Source organism: Schistocerca piceifrons, chromosome 7 (genome assembly GCF_021461385.2).
Source record: "Schistocerca piceifrons isolate TAMUIC-IGC-003096 chromosome 7, iqSchPice1.1, whole genome shotgun sequence".
Lineage (NCBI taxonomy): Eukaryota > Metazoa > Arthropoda > Insecta > Orthoptera > Acrididae > Schistocerca > Schistocerca piceifrons.
In genome coordinates, this window is record NC_060144.1 from 531,878,872 (window position 1) to 531,905,222 (window position 26,351).

Below are 26,351 nucleotides of genomic sequence, written 5' to 3' on the forward strand. Positions count from 1 at the left end.
GGAGGAGATACAGAGGGACAGGACCTGTCGATGACATGCCTCGCTCAGGCCGCCCGAGGGTTACTACTGATGTGGGTGACCGCTACTTACGGGTTATGGCTCGGAGAAACCCTGACAGCAACGCGACCATATAGAATAATGCTATTCATGCAGCCAAGGGACGTCGTGTCACGACTCAAACTGTGTGCAATAGGCTGCATAATGCGCAAATTCACTCTCGACGTCCATGGCGAGGTCCATCTTTGCAACCACGACACCGTGCAGCGCGGTGCGGAAGGGCCGAACAACATGTCAAATGTACCGCTCAGGATTTGCATCACGTTATCTTCACCGATGAATATCGTATACGCCTCCAACCAGACAATCGTCCGTGACGTGGTAGGAGGCAACCTCGTCAAGCTGAACGCCTTGGACACACTGTCCAGCGAGTGCAACAATGTGGAGGTTCCCTGCTGTTTTGGGGTGGCATTATGTGGGGCCGACGTACACCACTGGTAGTCACGGGAGGAGCCGTAACGGCTGTACGAGACGTGAATGCCATCCTCCGACCAACAGTGCAACCATGGCGTCAGCATACTGGCGAGTCATTCGTCTTCAAGGACGACAATTCGGGCTCCCATCGTGAACATCTTGTCAATCACTTCCTTCAGGTAAACGACATCGCTCGACTAGAGTAGCCAGCATGATCTCCAGACATGAATACTATCGAACAAGCCTGGGATAGGTTGCAAAGGGCTGTTTATGGACAACGTGACCCACCATCAACTCTGAGGGATCTACGACATTTCGCCGTTGAGGAGTGGGACAGTGTGGACCAACATTGCCTTGATGGACTTGTGGTTAGTGTGCCACGATGAATACAGGCAAGCATCAACGCAAGAGGACGTACTACTGGGTATTAGAAGTACCGGTGTCACAGCAATCTGGACCACCATCTATGAAGGTCTCGCTGTATGGTGGTACAACATGCAATGTGCGGTCTTCTTGGGCAATTAAAGGGGCGAAAATGATGTTTATGTGGATCTCCATTCCAGTTTTCTGTACAGGTTCCGGAACCGAGGTGATCCAAAACCTTTTTTAATATGTGTATGTAGGATATGGGCTCATGTGATGTATGTAAAATGCATAAATATAAAGACCATCATAAAAATTCTCAAAAATAGGTCTGGACCTGTGGCTTATCATTTTAGAAACTTATAATTGTTTAATAGAATCGTGTGTTTCAAAGTGTTATGCTCATTTATTGTATATGGTGTTTTATGGTTCAAATTGCGTAAAATGTCAGTTTCTTACAAATAGTTAAGGACTCGAACTTCCGGCTGTATATGGAGGATGCTTAGGTTATTACTTGTGCCAAGGATAGAGTGCGTGTCTGTTTGTAGGTGATTAGTTAAGGCAGATATCGAATCATCTGTGCCCTGATGTTCTTTGACCGACTTGCGAAAGAACTTCCCTTTTGTCCAACATAAAGGCATTGCCAATCATTACAGTTACAGACACCCGACAGTGCATGTGGTTTGTGAATACGGGTTTTTTTGCCGTCAAGACTGCACGACCACTTTATTTGGTATGTAAAACGCAGAGGTTATCCCGCCTTTTTTAAACCATTTGCCCACTTTGTCAGATATAATTGTTATGTATGGTACTTTACATACACATAGCATGCCGTACCCTTAACGACAGGTGTGAGAGTGAGCCCATGATTACTCTCTTTTTGCCTCTAATGCTGTGCCTGTTGGTTAAGCATCTCTACTGTTTGCATAGAATATCGATTATTATGTGCTACGTATTTAATAATTTTCAATTCTTGTTCGTAGTCTTGTTTGCTGACCAGTACTTGTTTGGTTCGCTGCAATATAGCCCATAATGCTGCCGTCTTATATTTGTGTGTGTGGTTGGATGAACTGTGGATAATACTATCTGCAGTAATTTCTATCCTACATATGCCGTACGTAATTTTATTTTCTTCTAAGGTAACAAGGAAACCCAAATACAGCAAGAGGAAGTTGTAGCGTTCGAGTATAATTAGAATATTCATCGGATGTTATTACATCTTCTGAAATTGTTGAACACGTTCGCTGGGACCACTGTACAAGAGTAGTACATTGTCAGCATGGCAACGGTAACACATTACATTATGTAAATGCTTAGGTGCAACGAAAAGAACAGATGCTCAACATGGCTAACGAAAATATTGGCGATTATACTCGCTAAAGGTCAGCCCGTAGCCAGCCCCTCAGTTTGTCTGTAAACTATGTTATTAAACTATACATAATTATGACTCAATACTAGCTTGAAAAGTAAGGACATTATGTGTACATTACGCCAAAACGCTGCTTTGTGTAGCAGTTGTTATTATTGGTAGTTTATTTTCATTGGCTATAGGCCTATTTCAGCTCAAAGGCCATTTTGAAGCACTCTGCAACATTTAATACGGTGTTTAGGTCATATAACTGTGAGTTTTCCTAATAAGTAATTATTTTGTACATTTGGCGTAAGACTTATTTCCATATAACGTCATTAACGCTCTTGCCGTCAGATATCTTACTTGGTGCGTTTTTAAGCAAAGCACAGGAGAAATTGTAAATTACTCGCTAAGTAATGTCTCAGCGGTGGCATTTTTATTTGTTGGCCAGTATCGTTAAGATCTTGTTAACATCTTGTAAGTTTGTGACAGCTTCGAGCTATGTCAGCGATGTTACATGGCTACATCTATGGACTTGTGTGATAGTAAAATCTTTGCAGCTGTATATTAGTGTTCGTTTTATGAAATTATCCATGGTCAATAATATCAATAAAATTATCAAAATAGTTTTTATGTTTTAAATCGGTTTCTTCGCTTAGAATTTTTTCTGGATATTTGCAGGTGTATATATAGATTTCTATCTCTTCCAGAAAGTTCAATATTGGGCCTTATGGTGTTATGTGGAGAATTTGCATCGAATTTTCAATCTGGTCTATATTGTGATTTTCAGTTTTTACATGGTTAAATCGTGTAGATGGATTTGTGTCACAGTTTCTGGTATGTTTTCGGAAATTTCGGCCTGTTTGGCCTATATAGAATTTTCCACAGTCATTACAATTAATTTTGTATACGCCAGGGTATGAATGCACTGGTAGTTTCGTATTTCCGGAGTTAATTGGTGTCTTTAGATTGTGTGCAGTGCAGTATGCAAATCTAACACCACAGATGTAGCCATGTAACATCGCTGACATAACTCAAAGCTGTCAAACTTACAAAATGTTAACAAGATCTTAACGATACTGGCCAAAAAAAAAAAAAAAAACCACTGCTGAGACATTACTTAGCGAGTAATTTATAATTTCTCCTGTACTTTCAAATGGTTCAAATGGCTCTGAGCACTATGGGACTTAACTTCTGTGGTCATCAGTCCCCTAGAACTTAGAACGACTTAAACCTAACTAACCTAAGGACATCACACACATCCATGCCCGAGGCAGGATTCGAACCTGCGACCGTAGCAGTCCCGTGGTTCCGGACTGCGCGCCTAGAACCACTAGACCACCGCGGCCGGCCTCTCCTGTACTTTGCTTAAAAACGCACCAAGTAAGATATCTGACGGCAAGAGCGTTTGAAACTTCCCCTTTGAACGATTTATATATGACTGTGCTTAACCTGACACACAATACTTTGTTAGCGCAACGCAATCTGACTTTCAAAATTCCCTACAAAAGAATGGCCCTGACTAACATTAAACTATACCTTTCACAAATCACTTACCTCACAAAAATCTTCGCTGCTCAAGCTACTGCAATACAGCGAGCGCCACTACTGCCAGCTAAATAAAAGATTCAAACTACTAAAGGCACTAACTACTGATAGGGATAGTTAGCAAATGAAAGATATTAATAGAGAGCAAACAATGTATTTACCTTGATATCATCACAAGTCATAATATATATATCAGTTCATGACAAATTGGAAACCTCCGCCATCTCTCTCCCCACATCCACCACTGCTGGCGGCTCACCTCCAACTGCGCAACGCTACGCGCTGTTCACAGCCAGCTGCCGCTGCCCAACACTACAATGGCAGACAACAATGCAAACTAGCCACAGACTGCACACAGCACAGCCAGTGATTTTCATATTGAGCGCTACGTAACGTTGCCAATAAGAAAACATAAACAGCCTACTTACATAGAGAAAACATAAACAGCCTACTTACATAGCCCCCATGCTCCCCACAAAAATTTTTACAAATTGGTTTGGGCAGTGCCCAATACAGATTTGAAAAAAATTTTTCATAATTACAATAACAAAGATATCAAATGCACACACTTATTGATACAACGTTGGTCAAAAGCTAAAATTTTGTCACAGTCCATAAAGACAGTCCTGATTCATCACAGTAAAATAGCAGTGTTTTTCTCAAAGTCTAAGCAGTAAAAGAAAATGCACACAGAAGTAGTGGATTTCCATGCAGTCTTGAAGAAGTAGTGTTGTCCTTCCAACGGAAAGACAGTGCTGGCTCTTGACATGCTGACAGGTAATGGGCCACAATGGAGCAAACCCACAGCAGAGTCATTCGAAGTTTTGAAGAGTATTGGTAGGTAAGTCATCACAGAGCAGACCCATTGTAGTCCTGGTAGAGATTGTGGTATTGGTGGGCCACCAGAGGTGCAAACCCACTGCAGTCCTTGTAGAAATAATGGCATGGTGGGCCATCATAGATGCAGACCCACTGTAGTCCTTGTAGAGATAATGGTACTGGTGGGTCATCAAAGATGCAGACCCACTGTAGTCCTTGGAGAGATAGCCAGCAGCCATCTGTTGTGACTGTGCAGGAGCACATTCACCATCGAAGAGTCTTGCGGAGAATATAGCAAGTCCATAAACCACCACTTGTGCACTCACAAAGTTTTTGAAATTGTCCTTAGAACCAGCAATGCTGTTATCCAGTCCCTTGCTGAGTTATTAACACACGTGCAAACACTAACAGTCCCTACTTCTCACATATTGTCCACATACTATGACCAACAGAAACGTGTGCAGTGAAATGTAACTAACAAGTTAATAATGTCATGAACTGGTGACAATTACAATTTTATAACATAAGAATACAATTACAAAGGTACAAAATACATCATTAAAAACATAACAATACAGATAACATTTGTAGTAAAACAGGCGTTACAAAAGAATAGAAATAAACATATACATCAGTGTTACAAAAATAGTGACATAAGTACATACATAAAATAATGAGAATAGTTTTCGAAACATTAATTTCACACATGAACATTGAAACAGAACAGAATTGTAAACAACTTTACAAAGAAAATAACATATTATTAATGCAACTTATATTTGAGGATAACAGTATTCCTCCTCATAGTGAATATAGCTTAGTATTAGAAGAGAAGAAAAATTCTATGAAACAGTACACAGAGACAGGAAGAAAACAAATACTCAAGGGTACACAAACACATGGTGGGATAACACCAATAGGAAAGGACAGGGTTCGTTTTCAGTGTAACATTTGGTACTGCAGTCCAACCCAAAACTTCATATATCTTTCCTCTTATTTCATCCTCTGTTTCCACCAAAAAAAGTTCTATCTAAGCATGCTTTCTGTATTTATATGTTCACACATTTCTTACCTCAACATTTATTTCCAAGAAAATCCTACCTAAACCTGTTTTATGTACTTTTTTCGTATTAATTCTCAATGCATTTCTTCCAATTCATTGCAACTCATTCTCTTATATAGTCTACCCCCTCTTAAGCTAACTTAAATCTACTGAGCTCAGATGCTAAACTAAGGGACGAGGCAATGCAGCATCACATAACAAATCAACACAAACAGCAATGCAAAAAAATGCAAATTGGCAAAGCTAGCAGCATAAATGAGCAAAAGTCAAATTCAATAACACTATGCCTGGCAAACAGCAGCAACTTATACCTAAACATGACATAGCGCAAGCAGAAAAAATATTACACTAAACAACAATGCAGATAAGGGAAATGTATATTCACATCTTAATGTCTATGTAATTAAAGTGGTGCACCACAACAACTTATTGTAAATGAAATATTACCATGTACTTGAAAAGAATATTATGTGTTACTGATATTAGTTCCTTCTTATTGTTCTTTCCTTTCCAAGTGCTCCTTTTTTTTTTAAGAATGTGGATCATAAAATAATTATTTAATAGATCTGTTGACAGAAAGTGTTCACATTAGCAAATGCATTTCATTTTATAAAAGCAATGCTGCAACACAGCTGAAAAACAGGTATCAAATGAAATAAGCAGTTACGCAAACCAAAGCATAAAAATATCATTCAATAGTCATGTGACATTTCATAAGTTAGTAGAAATTCTCTCAACTCTTGTAGAAAGACGCTTGTCGTAATCAGGTGTGCAGATGTACGAATATTTCCCATCAATTCGTAAGCATTTCAGTAATTAGCACAAAGTGCGAGTAATCATATGTTTTCAAGTAACGAGGGTGTCGCATTAGCGATGAAAGGCACACCCTAATGGCTTGTTCTCCAGGTGTTTGACACGTCCCACGACCCCCTTTTTTTTTCTACCTGTGCCGCTGAAAAGGGCTCGCAATAATGGCTTTTTCTCCAGGCGTCTGACACAGCTGGGTGCCCGCGACGCATTACGTGCAGGTGGTCACTTAACTTTCTGACGGAAATTTTTACCGCTACAGTGACAGCCTCACATAAAAATATTTCACAGGTCAAGAATTAGCGTTGCAAATCTGTAGAAACAAAATCCTATGAATATAACAGTGTCCAAAAAATGTTCAGTGGCATTGTGATACATTCACACATGATTCACACATGTCATAACTCTTAAAGTACGATTCTTGGTTTCCAACATCCTTTTTCACAAGTCAAGAGTCCCTACCCACTATTCATTACTCCTTACCTTATTACACATATACGTATCCATCGACACTCGTCAATATTTCGTCATTATAAATATGAAGCATAATCAAATAACTCATATAGCCTCAGCCTATTAATCGTAAACATACCTCAGCAGCATAATACACATCGTCGTCGTAAAAATAACATCATAACACCTCGGTCAAATCTCAAAATCGTCGTAGCTTCCTCCAATAATTAAAAAAATTCTCTGCTCATGTCAAAAGTGTCATCTGCCTCAAACGTACTTTAAAAATCATAATCCCTTTACCAAATACATCATTCAAAGCTCTCATAGTATCACAATGGTTCCGAAAAAATATGAAGAGTTCACACAGTACAGACAAAATACAATTTCGTAAGTGTGAAGTTATCCAACGGTGTAATTACGTAAACATGTGTCACTGATGTAGTAAAAATAAATGTTTGTCTCTCTCAGTTAAATGATCAGATAGCTGTGTAAATTGTGTGTTAGAGAAATATGGTACCGATGTGTAAAGTTGTATAAGCAAATACCATATTAGCTAGGGTTCCTTGTGGTTGCCACACACATGGTACACAAAGTAAGCATGTACCCCCCTGAGGATTAATGTAATTATACCCTCAGGTGTTACAGATTACAGCAATGAAATGAAATGTATCACTGAAAACTTTCTTTGTAATTCAAAAATCTTTAAAAATAAATGTTTTAAGTACAAAATTAATCACTGAAATGCGTGTCCTGTAGCGCTAAATGTGCATATTGTTGTAAGATAATTCTGTGGAACTGTCGTAGTTATCGTCCTCTGTAAGCAAAGTTCTGCTAAAGTCAATGTACTTACCTCATGATACACAAAAGTGAAATGCTTTACGTATAGATATCTTAGTTATTACGCTTATTGCCGTGATGAGGAAAGTACTGTACAGTAACGTATTGTTATGCCACGAAAAAGGCTGTCTCATTGTTGCTATACCACAAAAGTTACTACTAAAACATGTTTTTCTTCCTAGAAGAATTCAGAAAACTGTGCAGATATAAAACAGATACACTGCAAAAGCAACATTGTAAATTGTCACTCATTAGTAGCGTCGTGATAAAAATTGTGTAGCTGTCACATAAACTAACCTCTGTGTCATCTGGTATCTCTCAGAAAGCACTTTAAATTCAGAATGTATTTTCAAATAAACCAAAATGTTGCATTAAAATCTCATTAGCAGTACCAGATATAATGTTATTTTTCTCGGAGCCAGCCGGCGCACGTGTATGCCTGCCGTGCGAGTCATTGTCTGTCTCTTTGTTGCCGCGCGTCGTTACTGGGATTAGGAGGCCTAACTTCCACAAATTCGCCTTGCCGAGAGGGCCCAGCTCTGTTTAAAGCTCGCCAGTTCTGATGGAATTCAGGTCTGTCGTTTTGTCGGTAGTTTACATAGTTTCTTGTTTGCCGGTCATGTGGTGGAGAATTTCTCCCTGAGTCGTAACTGCGCGCTGAACTGTTGCGTCTGAAATTATTCTGCCTCCCTTGACAATAATAGTTCTGGTTACCATATTGTCTATTTCTATGGTTATCTCTGTCATATTCATTTCTACGGAAATGCGATCTTTCTCTGTAACTATTATTCTGCCAGCGGTTGTCATAAGGGTGGTGTCTGTTTCGGTCACGATTTACGTTGTAAGAATAGCCTTGTCGTGTCCAGTTATTGCTTCTGTCGTCACGGAATTGTGACAGATGTGACCTGTAGTGATTGTTTTCCTGTTTTCGCATCCCGCGACTGTCTGTGTCAATTTCTAATTCTTGTAAGAGTCCCTGAAAAGCTTCAATGTCGTCTTTGCAACGTCCTGCTAAAATAATATGTCTCAAATGTTCGGGCAGTTTGATTAAGCAAATGCGGATGAGTTCTGAGGGGCTGTATGGATTTGACAGGTACTGATTCTTGTGCAACATGTCTTCAAAATATTTGACAAGACTGGAAAATTCAGATTGTTCGAAATGTTTCATCATTATGATGTTATGTTTTACGCGGTCTTGTGTGGCTTGAGACCAATATGCTGAGAGGAAGGCATGGTAAAATTCTCCTTCACTGTGGCAATCGTGAATTACCGATCGCATTCTTACAGCTGGTTCATTCTCTAAGTAGCCACACATAAATTCTAATCTGTGTTCTAACGACCAGTTGGGAGGAAAACAATGAGAGAATTGATGGAGCCATGCTTGTGGATGAATGTCGTTGCCAGAATTCTTAAATGTTTTGAATTTACGTGTAGTAATGAACAGCTTATAGTCAAAATCATCATGTCGGCGAGTCGCATATCGGTCATTGTTAGGTCGTGTCGGCCGTTCCATCTCAAAATTCGGTGCACATTGCCAATTTCTTTCATAACTTCCGAAATGCCCTGTGTTATTATTTTGCGTCTTTTCCGTATTTCTAAGTCCCTCTTCCCGTGTTGGGGCGCGAGTGTCCTCTGAAATACGTAATTCTTGTATTACCTGTGTCAGCTGATCTTGTACTTCCCGGATTTCTCTTTGGTGTTGCGTATTAATTTGATTCTGATTTTGTTTGAATTTCCTAATTTGTTCATACTCTTCTGTGTCAGTGAAGGCTACAGGTGTTGTGTCATTCAGATCATCATCTACCTTTGTAGATAAGTTAGTGAACTGATCTGAAAGTTCGGCTACTTTATCCGATAGTGTACTTATTTCCTCAGTGTGTTTTTCTGAACCAAGTTTCAGAGTATCTACTGTGTCCTTTAAGTTTTCCTGAGTTTTTGCAAGTTGCGTAACCGAATCGGTAGATGCAACTGAGTCAAATTTAGCTTGCAAGGTCTCATGATTTTCATGAACAATAGTTTGCAGTTCTTTTATGGCTGCTTCGTGATTCCGTAATGCATTTTCATGCCGCGAAAAAATAGGTTGAAAATGCTCACAAATTTGAGTTTTTACGTCATTACAGACCTTTTGACATTTCGATTCGATGTTATGTAACTCAGTGGTTAAATCTACACGTGTTTGTTCAAGTGTAGTGTCTAACTTTTGAAGATTTTGTTCCATTGTGTCTAACTTTTCAAGCTTTTGTCCCATTTGTTGCATTAACTGTAATAACAATGCACTGGTGTCTGAAACATGTTCCTCAGTGCTTTTCGGCAGTGAATTTGCACCGGCAACATTCACATTTTGACAAGCGGAAAATGTGTCTTGACTCATTTGAGAAAACGGTGAGGACGCAAAATCTGAATCTACAGTATTTGCAAAATTGTGTCCTGACATTCCCGATTCCTGAGGCAAGCTGTTGCCGACCGATCGATCGATAATGCGTCCCTCTTCACTAATTGTTTCACTGTCCACGCCATTGTTTGCCGCCTGCTCCATTTCCCTATGAACAGTTACCAAATTACTACTTTGAACATCAGCTAATTCATTACTCGGTGGCGCTAACACACTGCTTTCATTTTCACTGTCATTTCTCAGTTTACTTTGGAGCCTAGTATTACGTTTTTCACACGCCATTATTGTCACAGTATTTCACACGACAACACAGAAAAACACAATTTGAAGAGCAAAAATAAGAGAACACATTAACATAGCACTGAAAATAATATCTAGTTAATTGCAAGCGCAGCTGCGAAATACTTGGTGCAAATCTACATGCATGCCACAACTGTTTTACTGTACAACAATGAAAAACTACAACTACAAAGGAAATTCTCTCTATGATTACGCGCTACCAATAAACAATAGCTACACCAATTACACAAACTACAAGAAAAAATCAGAAGATTCCAGTGAGGTATCCTAGGCTAAGGGTCGACATATGAAACTTCCCCTTTGAACGATTTATATATGACTGTGCTTAACCTGACACACAATACTTTGTTAGCGCAACGCAATCTGACTTTCAAAATTCCCTACAAAAGAATGGCCCTGACTAACATTAAACTATACCTTTCACAAATCACTTACCTCACAAAAATCTTCGCTGCTCAAGCTACTGCAATACAGCGAGCGCCACTACTGCCAGCTAAATAAAAGATTCAAACTACTAAAGGCACTAACTACTGATAGGGATAGTTAGCAAATGAAAGATATTAATAGAGAGCAAACAATGTATTTACCTTGATATCATCACAAGTCATAATATATATATCAGTTCATGACAAATTGGAAACCTCCGCCATCTCTCTCCCCACATCCACCACTGCTGGCGGCTCACCTCCAACTGCGCAACGCTACGCGCTGTTCACAGCCAGCTGCCGCTGCCCAACACTACAATGGCAGACAACAATGCAAACTAGCCACAGACTGCACACAGCACAGCCAGTGATTTTCATATTGAGCGCTACGTAACGTTGCCAATAAGAAAACATAAACAGCCTACTTACATAGAGAAAACATAAACAGCCTACTTACACGTTAACGACGTTATATTGAAGTAAGTCTTACGCCAAATGTACAAAATAATTACTTATTAGGAAAACTCAGAGATATTTGATCTAAATACCGTAGTATATGTTGCAGAGTGCTTGAAAACGGCCTTTGAGCCGAAATAGGCCTATAGCCAATGAAAATAAAGTCACAATAATCACAAGGGCTACACAAAGCAGCATTTTGGAGTAATGTACACATAATGTCCTTACAAGAAATATATAATACTGCACGCCCAGAAGAATTTAAAATAGTGACACTTATGTCATATCACATTAGGGGGAACTTTCTGCGATATATACGGCTAGGACTGAACATGACAAAATTAATTGAAAGTATTAGGTTCAATAAAATGTATGTACATAATAAAGTGGTCCCAGCCTATGTATCAGTCAGGATCAATACAGCACATAAATTCGTGGCAAGAATCAAGAACTTCAGAGCAAAACTATGGATAGGGCAAGAAATCATGGATAAATTGGAACAGAAAAAGTTTGTGAATCAAGACATGTATTTAGTGCACTTTTGTCTTAGTACTAGTGCCAGTTCTTTAGTTTTCCATCAGTTATTTTCGATCAGTTATCTAAATTTATAGATAAATTTGTGTATTATACAAACAAACAACTGTGACATACCCATCAAAAGAAACTGCAGCGTTTACTGCACACACCGACATTTACGCGAGAACAAACAGAGGAAAAATAATATTTCCACTTGCGGATACCGATCTCGGTGATGTAACAGATTCGAAATCATACCCATTATTTAGGAAGTCAGCTAAAGTGTTTCTCATGTCTAGAGAACCAACAAACGTGTCATTCACCTGCTAGATGCACACACCACAATCCATGGTCCCTCAACTAAATAAAGGCGCGAAATGTGCAGAAGCAATGAAGCGAACAATGTACAAGGGCAGGAATAATGGCCCAGCACAAACACACGTACATATTGTATCTTCTCAAACTTCCGCGCGAACACGAAAGCTATCCAACACATATTAAGTATTAGTTCGCTATTCTGCCGTCTTGAGGACGACTGAGTTAACTCAGCGACATTCCGCATTCCAACAGACGTTTGAATTCGGACGGCTCCTGTCGTTTGCTGGAAACGTAAATCACTCCCACCACAGGCCACACGTAGACAGAATAATCTGAGAGAACCGATCACATATATGTTTTGTCGTTGTACCTACAATTAAAACTTACGATTGCAGTCTCAGTTGAACGACATTCGACAATGAGCTAAAAATCGGAAATACACCCTGCTGACGGCTGTGGCTCTGGAAATAGAAATACCACTACCCTCCTTTGCACAAGTCAGAACACAAACACATACTTTAAAAGCCTGATGCTCAAGGTGAAGCTATCATGCATCCCCTACTACTACTACTACTACTAAGTATAATACTTACTGCTAATAGTGCCAAAAATAAATAAATTATAACATAATTGTAATAATAAATGTTGGTCTATTATATAATTTTTCTAAAGATATTGTTGTTTCTTGACAATTGATTGAGTTATTAATATTCATAGTTTCAGTATTTTTAAAGAAATCTATAAATATTATTATGTCTAAAAAAGTTAATGTTGATATAATAAAGATTCATATTGTTAAAGTTACAATTATAATAACTGATTTAGGTTGAAATATTTCATTTGATGCAATTCATGTGATATAGATAAATAGAACTGATCTACCACCAAGAAATGTTAAGAACAGAATATATGACAAACAATAACTTTCCATTATTGTTCCTGTTATTAATCTCACAAGAAAGGTTTGAAGAATAATGAAGAGTATTATTGCTAGTGGGTGTCTTCATTTAATAAAATTAATATTTATTACATTTGATAGTGATATAATTATTATTTTAATCATTTCAGGGGTTAGTTTATTAAAATATCGGTTTTGGGGACCAATGATAGGAAGCTTTTACACCCTCAATGTTTTAAAACTGAGGGCCATACTTATTTCCAGTTTACAAGACTGTTTTTTTTAACTATTAAAACTAAAGTTGATATTCTCCATTTTTACTTTTTTATTCGTACATTTTGCTGGTGTTTATGTTTGTTCTTCAAATATAAACATTTATTAATGATTGTTTTGAGACTGGAGTATATTGTTCTTTCTTTATTTATGTTGAGTATTATTTTTCTTGTTGAATTTGATCATGATTCTTTTTTTTCCTGAATGATTTTTTAAACTCTTTTGGGTTGTCTTTATGTTAAAGTATTTATTTATGACTGTTTATTTGATCCCTCTTCATTTATTAAATAATTGTTGATAGTTAATTCATTCTTTAATGTTCCTGTCGAGTTTTCCTTTATGATTTGTTTATATTCATATGCTGATTTGAATATAATTAGATATTATTTTGGTAAAATAGTCCCCCATTCGGATCTCTGGGCGGGGACTACTCAAGAGCACGTCGTTATCAGGAGAGAGAAAACTGGCATTCTACGGATCGGAGCATGGAATGTCAGATGACTTAATCCGGCAGGTAGTTTAGAAAATTTAAAAAGGGAAATGGATAGGGTAAAGTTAGATGTAGTGGGAATTAGTGAAGTTCGGTGGCAGGAGGAACAAGACTTTTGGTCAGGTGAATACAGGGTTATGATACAAAATCTAATAGGGGTAATGCTGGAGTAGGTTTAATAATGAATAAAAAAATTGGAGTGCGGGTAAGCTACTACAAGCAGCATACTGAACGCATTATTGTGGCCAAGATAGACACGAAGCCCACGCCTACTACAGTAGTACAAGTTTATATGCCAACTAGCTGTGCAGATGATGAAGAAATTGATGAAATGTATGATGAGATAAAAGAAATTATTCAGGTAGTGAAGGGAGATGAAAATTTAATAGTCATGGGTGACTGGAATTCGACAGTAGGAAAAGGAAGAGAAGGAAACGTAGTAGGTGAATATGGATTGGGGCTAAGAAATGAAAGAAGAAACCGCCTGGTAGAATTTTGCACAGAGCATAACGTAATCATAGCTAACACTTGGTTCAAAAATCATGAAAGACGGTGGTATACATGGAAGAACCCTGGAGATACTAAAAGGTTTCAGATAGATTGTATAATGGTAAGACAGAGATTTAGGAACCAGATTTTAAATTGTAAGACATTTCCAGGGGCAGATGTGGACTCTGACCACAATCTATTGGTTATGAACTGTAGATTAAAACTGAAGAAACTGCAAAAAGGTGGGAATTTAAGGAGATGGGACCTGAATAAACTGAAAGAACCAGGGGTTGTACAGAGTTTCAGGGAGAGCATAAGGGAACAATTGACAGGAATGGCGGAAAGAAGTACAGTAGAAGAAGAATGGGTAGCTCTAAGGGATGAAGTAGTGAAGGTAGCAGAGGATCAAGTAGGTAAAAAGATGAAGGCTAGTAGAAATCCTTGGGTAACAGAAGAAATATTGAATTTAATTGCTGAAAGGGGAAATTGTAAAAATGCAGTAAACAAAGTGGGCAAAAAGGAATACAAATGGCTCAAAAATGAGATTGACAGGCAGTGCAAAATTACATGAGCAGGGATGGCTAAAGGACAAGTGTAAGGATGTATAGGCTTATCTCACTAGGGGTAACATAGATACTGCCTACAGGAAAATTAAAGAGACTTTTGGAGAAAAGAGAGCCACTTGCATGAATATCAAGAGCTCAGGTGGAAACCCAGTTCTAAGCAAAGAATGGAAAGCAGAAAGGTGGAAGGAGTATATACAGAGTCTATACAAGGGCGATGTACTTGAGGACATTATTCTGGAAATGGAAGAGGATGTAGATGAAGATGAAATGGGAGATACGTTACTGCGTGAAGAGTTTGACTGAGCACTGAAAGATCTGAGTCGAAGCAAGTCCCTGGGAGTAGGCAACATTCCTTTAGAACTACTGACTACCATCTGGTGAGCTAGATGTATGAGACAGGCGAAATACCCTCAGACTTCAAGAAGAATATAATAATTCCAATCCCAAAGAAAGCAGGTGGTGACATATATGAAAATTACCGAACTATCAGTTTAATAAGTCACAGCTACAAAATACTAACGCGAATTCTGTACAGACGAATGGAAAAACTGGTAGAAGCCGACCTCGGGGAAGATCAGTTTCGGTTCCGTAGAAATGTTGGAACACGTGAGGCAATACTGACCTTACGACTTATTTTAGTAGAAAGATTAAGGAAAGGCAAACCTACGTTTCTAGCATTTGTAGACTTAGAGAAAGCTTTTGACAATGTTGACTGGAATACTCTCTTGCAAATGATAAAGGTGGCAGGGGTAAAATAAAGGGAGCGAAAGGCTATTTACAATTTGTACAGAAACCAGATGGCAGTTATAGGTGTCGAGGGGCAGGAAATGGAAGCAGTGGTTGGGAATGGAGTGAGACAGGGTTGTAGCCCCTCCCAGATGTTATTCAATCTGTATATTGAGCAAGCGGTAAAGGAAACAAAAGAAAAATTAGGAGTAGGTATTAAAATCCATGGAGAAGAAATAAAAACTTTGAGTTTCGGCGATGACATTGTAATTCTGTCAGAGACAGCAAAGGACTTGGAAGAGCAGCTGAACGAAATGGACAGTGCCTTGAAAGGAGGATATAAGATGAACATGAGCAAAAGCAAAACGAGGATAATGGAATGTAGTCGAATTAAGTCGGGAGAAGCTGAGGGAATTAGATTAGGAAATGAGACACTTAAAGTAGTAAAGGAGTTCTGCTATTTGGGGAGCAAAATAACTGATGATTGTCGAAGTAGAGAAGATATTTAATGCAGACTGGCAATGGCAAGGAATGCGTTTCTGAAGAAGAGAAATTTGTTAACATCGAGTATAGATTTAAGTGTCAGGAGATTGTTTCTGAAAGTATTTGTATGGAGTGTAGCCATGTATGGAAGTGAAACAGGGACGATAAAGATTTTGGACAAAAAGAGAATAGAAGCTTTCGAAATGTGCTGCTATAGAAGAATGCTGAAGATTAGATAGGTAGATCACGTAACTAATGAGGAGGTATTGAATAGAACTGGGGAGAAGAGGAGTTTGTGGCACAAATTGGTAGGAGATGTTCTGAGGGATCAAGGGATCACAAATTTACAATTGGAGGGCAGCGTGGAGGGTAAAAATCGTAGAGGGAGACCAAGAGATGAATACACTAAACAGATTCAGAAGGATGTAGGTTGCAGTAAGTGCTGGGAGATGAAGAAGCTTGCACAGGGTAGAGTAGCATGGAGAGCTGCATCCTAACAATCTCAGGACAGAAGAACACAACAACAACAACATTATTTTGGTATTGAATTTTGTTCTTATAGTTTTATTTAGTTGAGTTTTTGGATTTGTTCATTAATAATTACTGCTGGAAGTTCAGTTTATTTAAGTTCATATCAATCTAATTTTTTTTTTTTTGTAGGACTACAACACACCCCTTACGTCCAGCATTGCCACGGAGTGGCACTCTTCTAAGTTTAAATATTTTACCGGCTACCGCACTCCCCAGACATGAGCATTATTGAACATATCTGGGATGCCTTACAACGTGTTGTTCAGAAGAGATCTCCACCACCTCGTACTCTTACCGATTTATGGACTGCCTTGCAAGATTCACCGTGTCCCTTCAGAACTACTTCAGACATTAGTCGAGTCGATGCCACGTCACGTCGCACACGTGTGTGCGTTCGCGGGAGCCCTACACCATATAGGGTAGGTTTACCTGTTTCTTTGGTTCATCATTGTAGATTTTTTTGACTTTTGCTCAAAATTTACACAAAACGTGACATGTTTTATTTTATTATGATACGTTTCAGAGGGTAAGAAATAGTTTGAAGACTTGATAGAAGATGAAATGGGAATCAGCATTGAAGAGTCGGTGTTCAACAGAGCTTTGAAAGACACTATCATATATGGCGGAACATCTGTGCGTAAGTACACTTTATATTATTTAACTATCAATTCAAGCTTCTAATAACTTCTGCATAGCTATATCAATAGTCATTTAATATTCCCTAGCTAATCTTCATGCAACTGTGAAGTTCCAAATTTAAATTGCTGTATCCACAAACCTTGCAATCTGTTTTACATAATATGTCTCCCCAGTACTTACTAAGTACAGATCAGTCAGCAACACTTACAGATCTGATATATTAGTAATTTTTAATGTTAACAGGTGGGCATGGGATACATAAGTGAAAACAATTTAATGTTCATTTATTAGCGATATATATTTAATTAGTAAAATTTATCTTCGACATTGTCTTCCCAGTCGGAATTCACGTATCATACGGGGAAGTGGCAACTAAATAATTGTGAAATTTGGAGAATAGACAAACCATCAGAAAAGTACCATCCACAGACTCGATAAGCGTAACACTTATCGCAATATCGGCTTAACATCTCGTACATCAATAATAATTACAAGAATGGTATATAGAAGTGTGGGAAGAAAAATAACGTGTGGTAGATGACGTTCAGTTTCTCTTTAGGAAAGTTATTGGCGCCAGAAGGGCAGCTCTTACTCTGCACTTGATAATGGAAGCAAGACTAAGGGAAATTCACGACACCTTCATAGGATTTTCGACATGGAAAACTTGGATGATAAGAGTACAGTGTCCTCTTCTCACTTCAAAGTGAGAAGAAGAGGTACAACTATTTAAACGACAGCTTTTTTTTTCAAATGTATTGGAGAACATGATGTCTTGCTAGCTGAACTAGTCTCCAAGCAGCTTTAGTTGTTCCAACTGCCACTTGAAAGTGCCGTACAATGCAGTGTGCCTCCTCTTACAGGTTGCCTGTGACGAACTGATTAATGGCTAGGAGCTTTTATTTTTCGTACAGTTGCTGGTGTGACCGTGTGCCTCCAGGCCACAAGAGCAAATCGTAGTAGAACCAGGACTGAGGAAAACCCACAATAATCTTCACAGAAGTTAAATCTCTTTCCATTTAAATGAAATTCTGTAATAGCAAATCCTTTTTGCTGACGAGGATTAGATGCATGTACAGTTTGGACGTACAAAGTTTAATTACGTTCGTAGAATAAGTTGGGGATACTTTTAACAAATGAAGATTCCATTCAACAGTGTTTCAAGAACATGATAACTTCTGGTGTCAATGTTGCGATCTAACATCCCAAAGGTGTTCCGGCTCACATGCAGTTCCTCTTCGTCGAAATGTCTTGGCTCAAACTCGTCTAGGGGTTGAACCGTACGTGTCGCATTACACACCCTAAATTAGACACTTGTGACCCTTTGGTTAAATTGTCTGGCTGAAGGCACGTTTGCGAAATACGGAGTTAACGTAACATATAACAACAGTAATAATAATATCGGGAACTAAGTTAACGACCCATAAATGATGTAGGCCACACAGTTGCGATTTGGTTAGAATAATGTTTATTCAGAATGCAAACTAACAGCGAAAGTGGTTGTATTTAGAGTTACTGTTACACTCGAGCGCATATTCATTTGACACAGTTCGATCATCCACAATCTCATTGCGAAATACAAGCTATCTACGCAAGAGGTTAGAGTTCTCACCAGGCGCGCGGCTGCTCACCGCACATTGTCAGAGACGAAGTCCCGCGATACGACACAATGCGAAATTTTCTAAGTCGTTCACTTTCTAGCTGCCTAAAGACCGACTGTCCGCTTTCGCGTATCAGTCCGAACTGTGGCCTTTAGTGTCTCCACCCGAACTGTCCCCTTGGTGTCTCGACCAGAACTGTCCGCTCGCGTCTTAATCCGGACTGTACCCTTTTGTGTCTCCTACCGAACTGTACTCCTCGGTGTCTAGATAAGAACTACCCTCTGGCCGTCTCCGACCGCGTTTCCCGCGCGTCTAACAGCTTCGCTCAACTGACTAGCGCAGTTCCCTTTCCTGAAGGTGTCCATCTGATTGGCGACAGCTTATTCTACGTTACTTTACATTTTAAAATATTTAAATAATCAAAGCTTGACCACTTCCACGTTCTAAATGAAGTAACAATAATGTCCATTACATAATACACGTTAAATTCTTTTACATAAAGCCAATAAAATTCCATCCCTAGCTTTGAATGCCATGGCAAGTAGCCTTGCACCAATGTGCTTTCTGATAAATAAATAAAGAACAAAAGTAACTACGATTATTATGCACTAACCTTTACAACAAGTACCCTATTACCTCATCATTGAGTAAGGTGTCATGCTGTCGTCGTTAATGTGTTTTCTGTGGATGTAATGGTTTTCTGATGCTTAGTTGTAAATATTGATAATTTAAATTTACTGCCTTTTAAACAAATAGAGTTACAGAGTTAATATTTACAACGTTTGTCATTTTAACGATGCGCTTCTATATGAAATGTCGATCGTTAAGATCGACCAAAGCGTTCAGATTTTCGCACTCAGTTATTTGTTACAAAAGTTGTTAATTTCACTGTAACAGTGAAAGCTAAACTATTATAGATATGATCAATATTCAAGTTTTTTTCGGATCACCATGAAAATTTATGGAGGATGGCAGATTAAAATTACCGTGGCTTGATTCGCTGCATTGCTACAGAATTAAATAGTTTTCATAAATGTTTCCCTTTATGGCCGATCTTAGGTCCGCCATATTTAACACTGCTACATCTCCCTGGCCACAAACGCCTTCTACTGGCTTTCTCTATGACGTAGGTTCTTGTCTGTCTCACTCGCACACTACAACGCTTAGGCCTCAATAGACAAAAGACGCCTTTGAGTTTCCCCATCTCGTGGCGAATCTGCGCCTTTTGTGGCACGCGGTCCTGGACGACAGGGTTCATTTCACAGTTCCTGTAGGCTGACTCTTTCGGCCATACAGAACTGCATTTAAATAGAATGAGATTTAACTTCTTTGAAGATTATTGCGGGTTCGTCTCAGTCCTGGTTATACCATGATTGGCACCTGTGGCCTGCTCATTTATCGGGGTTTGGTGGTCTTACCTCCACCTCTTCTATCTGTATTCTCTTTCCTTGTTCAGCTTGTTGATAGTGGTTTCTTTGTTGATTTTCGTGAGTACGTTAGCGTTTAAGTAACTGACTTTATCATTAACTGCAGCTCTTCTATACAGTGTAACTGTCAGTGTTCACGTCTGTTATGAATAGCAGTAAGAGACAATATTCTTGTTGGTAATCGGATTAATGCTTGTTAAAATATGTCTGCAATATTAACTCTAACTGTCTTCCAGGTAATCAAAAATCTACCAAAAGTCACAATTAGATCTTTTAAGTTCTTCGACAACGTCTAAGTGCCCCGTTAATAACTCCATTCGGTTCACTCGGTGTACCTCACATGCACTGAGTTCACAGCAGCTGTAATATCGTCACCGATTTCCATCAAATCACTATTTAGCTGGTTAAACAACCAATGAAAGTTCGTGAAGCTTCATTAAAGTTCAATACGCGTTGAATATTCAAGTGCAAAACTCTCAGTCTAAATCTTCGCAATATTAACTGTCGAAGATACTGCTACACTTCCCATCATATGCGTAAAAACACTTTCTGTCATTTGACTGCCAGTTTAAGCTTCTAATAACTCCCTTAGAGCTATAGGAATAGTCATTTAAAGTTGCCTGGCTAATCGTCATGCAACTAGGAAGTTCCAAATTTCAATTGCTGTATCAACGAATTCTCGCAACTCAATTGTCTTAATTCTTCTCAGCACTTACTAAGAACAAATCAAATCAGCAACACTTAGAGATCTGATATATTACAGCTTTTTAATGTTAACAGTTGGTCATGTGATACAGGAGTGAATACAATTTAATGTTCATTAGTTAACAAGATCTTTTTGACAGTTAAAATTTATTCTCCACAATGCCTTCCAAGTCGTCTAGGTTCCGGTAGCCGTCGGTGGGTTCTAGTAGCACCCGGTACACCCGCTGCTACGTCGTCAGAGCAGCACGGGAATACTTTGCCGAATTCGATCGTGCAAGATGAAGCAAATACAAAACAAACGTTTTCAGTACATTAACTCACACACACTCCGTAATACAAAATCATAACATATGTTCCTACTTGCCTTGCGTCGTCAACTGCTACACATCAGTGTCTGAGAACAGGCTATCTTGGTAGTTGAACTAGTCTTCATGCAATTTTAGTTGTTATAGCTTTCACTTGAAAATGGCGTATTAAGCTGAAGTCGCTTTCGTGGTGAAGAGTTAAAGACGGCTATAGTTGCCAGTGTTGGTAAAGTGGTCGCTCACTTTTATTCTCTTGGAGATTGCTAAAGTCTGGGTGCGAACTTTTAAAATTATTCAAAGGAACTACTTTGGTTTTGTCATCAAATGTCGTGGCGATGGATGCGCGATATCGTTTTTTGTGTTTTCTACGCGTTTTACGAAGGCAAGTATGTATAGTGACAGCTTCTACAAAGCTGCTAAAACGTTATACCGGGTGATCAAAAAGTCAGTATAAACTTGAAAACGTAATAAACCAAGGAATAATGTAGACAGAGGGGTAAAAATTGACACACATGCTTGGAATGACAAGGGGTTTTATTAGAACCACCCCATATTGCTAGACGTGTGAAAGATCTCTTTCGCGCGTCGTTTGGTGATGATCGTGTGCTCAGCTGCCGCTTTCGTCATGCTTGGCCTCCCAGGTCGCCAGACCTCAGTCCGTGTGATTACTGGTTTTGGGGTTACCTGAAGTAACAAGTGTATCGTGATCGACCGACATCTCTAGGGATGCTGAAAGACAACATCCGACGCCAATGCCTCACCATAACTCCGGACATGCTTTACAGTGCTGTTCACAACATTATTCCTCGACTACAGCTATTGTTGAGGAATGATGGTGGATATATTTAGCATTTCCTGTAAAGAACATCATCTTTGCTTTGTCTTACTTTGTTATACCAATTATTGCTATTCTGATCAGATGAAGCGCTATCTGTCGGAAATATTTTGAACTTTTCTATTTTTTGGTTCTAATAAAACCCCATATCATTCCAAGCATGTGTGTCAATTTGTACCTCTCTATCTACATTATTTCGTGATTTATTCCGTTTGCAAATTTATACTGACTCTTTGATCACCCGGTATTTTCGCAACCGAAACGACGTTTCTATGGATTGCTTAAGAGATGTAATTCCGTATTCAGACAACATTCAACGTAATTGTGTGTAGTCGGCAGTAGTGGTGTATTTTGTAATGTATTTACTTTGTTTAAAGGCAACATAATTGATAATGGCACAAAAGGATGTTGTTGTTGTGGTCTTCAGTCCTGAGACTGGTTTGATGCAGCTCTCCGTGCTACTCCATCCTGTGCAAGCTTCTTCATCTCCCAGTACCTACTGCAACCTACATCCTTCTGAATCAGCTTAGTGTATTGATCTCTTGGTCTCCCTCTACGATTTTTACCCTCCACGCTGCCCTCCAATGCTAAATTTGTGATCCATTGATGCCTCAAAACATGTCCTACCAACCGATCCCTTCTTCTAGTCAAGTTGTGCCACAAACTTCTCCCCAATCCTATTCAATACCTCTTCATTAGTTACGTGATCTACCCACCTTATCTTCAGGATTTTTCTGTAGCACCACATTTCGAAAGCTTCTGTTCTCTTCCTGTCCAAACTGGTTATCGTCCATGTTTCACTTCCATACATGGCTACACTCCATACAAATACTTTCAGAAACGACTTCCTGACACTTAAATCTATACTCGATGTTAACAAATTTCTCTTCTTCAGAAACGATTTCCTTGCCATTGCCAGTCTACATTTATCTCCTCTCTACTTCGACCATCATCAGTTATTTTACTCCCTAAATAGCAAAACTCCTTTACTACTTTAAGTGTCTCATTTCCTAATCTAATCCCCTCAGCATCACCCGATTTAATTTGACTACATTCCATTATCCTCGTTTTGCTTTTGTTGATGTTCATCTTATACCATCCTTTCAAGACACTATCCATTCCATTCAACTGCTCTTCCAAGTCCTTTGGTGTCTCTGACAGAATTACAATATCATCGGCGAACCTCAAAGTTTTTACTTCTTCTCCATGAATTTTAATACCTACTCCGAAATTTTCTTTTGTTTCCTTTACTGCTTGCTCAATATACTGATTGAATAACATCAGGGAGAGGCTACAAATCTGTCTCACTCCTTTCCCAACCACTGCTTCCCTTTCATGCCCCTCGACTCTTATAACTGCCATCTGGTTTCTGTACAAATTGTAAATAGCCTTTCGCTCCCTGTATTTCACCCCTGCCACCTTCAGAATTTGAAAGAGAGTATTCCAGTTAACGTTGTCAAAAGCTTTCTCTAAGTCTACAAATGCTAGAAACGTAGGTTTGCCTTTTCTTAACCTTTCTTCTAAGATAAATCGTAAGGTTAGTATTGCCTCACGTGTTCCAACATTTCTACGGAATCCAAACTGATCTTCCCCGAGGTCGGCTTCTACCAGTTTTTCCATTCGTCTGTAAAGAATTCGCGTTAGTATTTTACAGCTGTGACTTATTAAACTGATAGTTCGGTAATTTTCACATCTGTCAACACCAACTTTCTTTGGGATTGGAATTATTATATTCTTCTTGAAGTCTGTGGGTATTTCGCCTGTCTCATACATCTTGCTCACCAGATGGTAGAGTTTTGTCATGACTGGCTCTCCCAAGGCCATCAGTAGTTCTAATGGAATGTTGTCTACTCCCGCGGCCTTGTTTCGACTCAGGTCTTTCAGTGCTCTGTCAAACTCTTCACGCAGTATTTTATCTCCCATTTCATCTTCATCTACATCCTCTTCCATTTCCATAATATTGTCCTCAAGTACATCGCCCTTGTATAAACCATCTATATACTCCTTCCACCTTTCTGCCTTCCCTTCTTTGCTTAGAACTGGGTTGCCATCTGAGCTCTTGATATTCATACAAAAGGATATTAAGGCATTAATGTATTAACAACTTGGTGAAAGCAATGTTCTCGTATTTTAGATAATCAGGAGAACAATTCTGTTATTGCCAAGCTGTGCAGCAGTTATTGGATGCTGTAAGAAAAGAAAAGATACCTTGTGTTACAGCATCCAAACTATTCGGTGTCTCAAGAAGCACAGATCAAAGAAGAGTTCTTAAAAACCATGATGCTACAGAAGATAAGAAGATTGTTGGAAACTTTAGATGTGTATTCAATTAAGAGCAAGAAGAAGACTTCCTTAACCATACGCTTTACATGGAACGAAGATATTATGGCATTTAGCTTGCTTCGCAGAATAATCTACCACGCCATTCAACAAAGAGAAAAAGATGACAGGCAAGTATTGGGTGACACAGTGAAGGACGAGACATCCATGTCACTCACTATTGGTGCTTTCGCAATTCCGTCTTCTCACCGCCTGTAATTACACATCCACTGCGCGCGCTTACGGTGGTAAGTGCAGCCTCTTGCCATCTGGTTTTGCATGCTTTGCTTTCTCCTGGTTGAGCTGTTTAAGTAATATGCGATATTCAACTTTATTTAACTCATGTAACTTTCGTGCTAGGTCTTAAAACGCTTTTAAATTTGATTTTCTGACGAATGAACCGCATTTTAAGATTGGATAACGTGGCTCCTAGCAAGTATGTTTTTCAGCTCTTTTTAGGTAATTGAGGGACCAGTGCTACTTAATTTTGCATAATGCAATAGATGATCATATACGGCCGGTTTTTGATCACTTTTTCGTTTTATGGGGACACGTTAGCTCACCATGGACTGGTACTCCTAATGAGTAGTATTTAGAAGCATTTTATCTATCATATTGTTTGTCAGTAGAAAGTTCTTATTTTAGCTTTCGTCCGTTATAGGTATCACAACAGCGTTCTGTGTTGTTTTATGCTGTTTTATAGTTGACGTCCTCTGCATAGCGAAAAACTGCTGACCATGAACGCTGGGTCATCCCATTGTTTATTTTGATCAGAACATGATTTGATTTTGTAGGTGTGTTTGTCCCGTGCATCTTTCATTTAGTTACGTTTTCCCATCTATCGTGAGTTTTTGTCTATTACTTTGTACAGATTACACATGATGATGCAGCTGAAATGCTGCGAAACCCGTCATTTTTATAAGTAAGGTACCTACAGCTCAAGCCTTTTTCCCTTCAAAATAATACATCTACGCTGTGGCTGCCATGAACAAAAAGTCTTCTGCATGTAAACGTAGGTTTTAGGAAACCAGATTCCACCTACCTGAGTCTTATTTTTCCTTTTCTGTGTCTCTAGCACTTTGCTCTACCTAACAGGCAAAGTGGCCATTTTACGGATTTTCGCTTAAGCTCAGTTTCCATTAAAAGGAGGATTTGATTAACAATACAGTTTTTCTGCAGTTATAGTATGTATTAGGTCTACAACTTTGCATCCGTCGTTTTTTAGAAGTTCGAGGGTTTACTGTGAAAAGCTTACACAAAATTTACAATTCAAAGTATTGGCCATCTCTGGCCACAACTTTCTCGCATCAATCATGCAGCATACGTACCCCGTGGCGGAAAAACTGGGCACCTTCAGGAGATTCATGAATTGATTCCATTTTGCATTTGTGCATATTAGCGGAAGTGCTGGTCAGCCGGGCCGTGTGCCAGTGATCGAAAGAGGTGCAAGTCAGAGGGAACAATGTCTGAAGAAAACGACGATTGGGATATGACTTCCCATTTCAGCGTTTCCAAATATGTTTTGGAGGGTTTGGCGACATAGTTTCGAGACTGTCATACTCCAAAACTAGCTTTTATTGTCTATCACTGTATTCTGGCCGTTTGTCTTTCAGTACTCGGCTCAAACGCGTCAACTGCTTTTGATAATGATCTGTGATTGTTTGCGTCGGTTTCGCTAGCTTCGAAAACCTTCTCTCTACTACCGCAGTGCCGGTCTTCGACGTCAAAATCACCGTTCTTGAAGCGTAGAAATCATCCTCTGCACGTTCTTTCACTAATTCACTAATAGGTACTCACCATATGTCTTACCGAGAATTTTATGAGCCTCAGCCTCAAATTTCTTCATTTTAAATCAGAAAGATAAAACTTCCCACAAATGACGACAACTGGGCTCGTAAGCTGTAATCAATCGAGAATAACTACATGATTCAATTTACAAACCGACTAA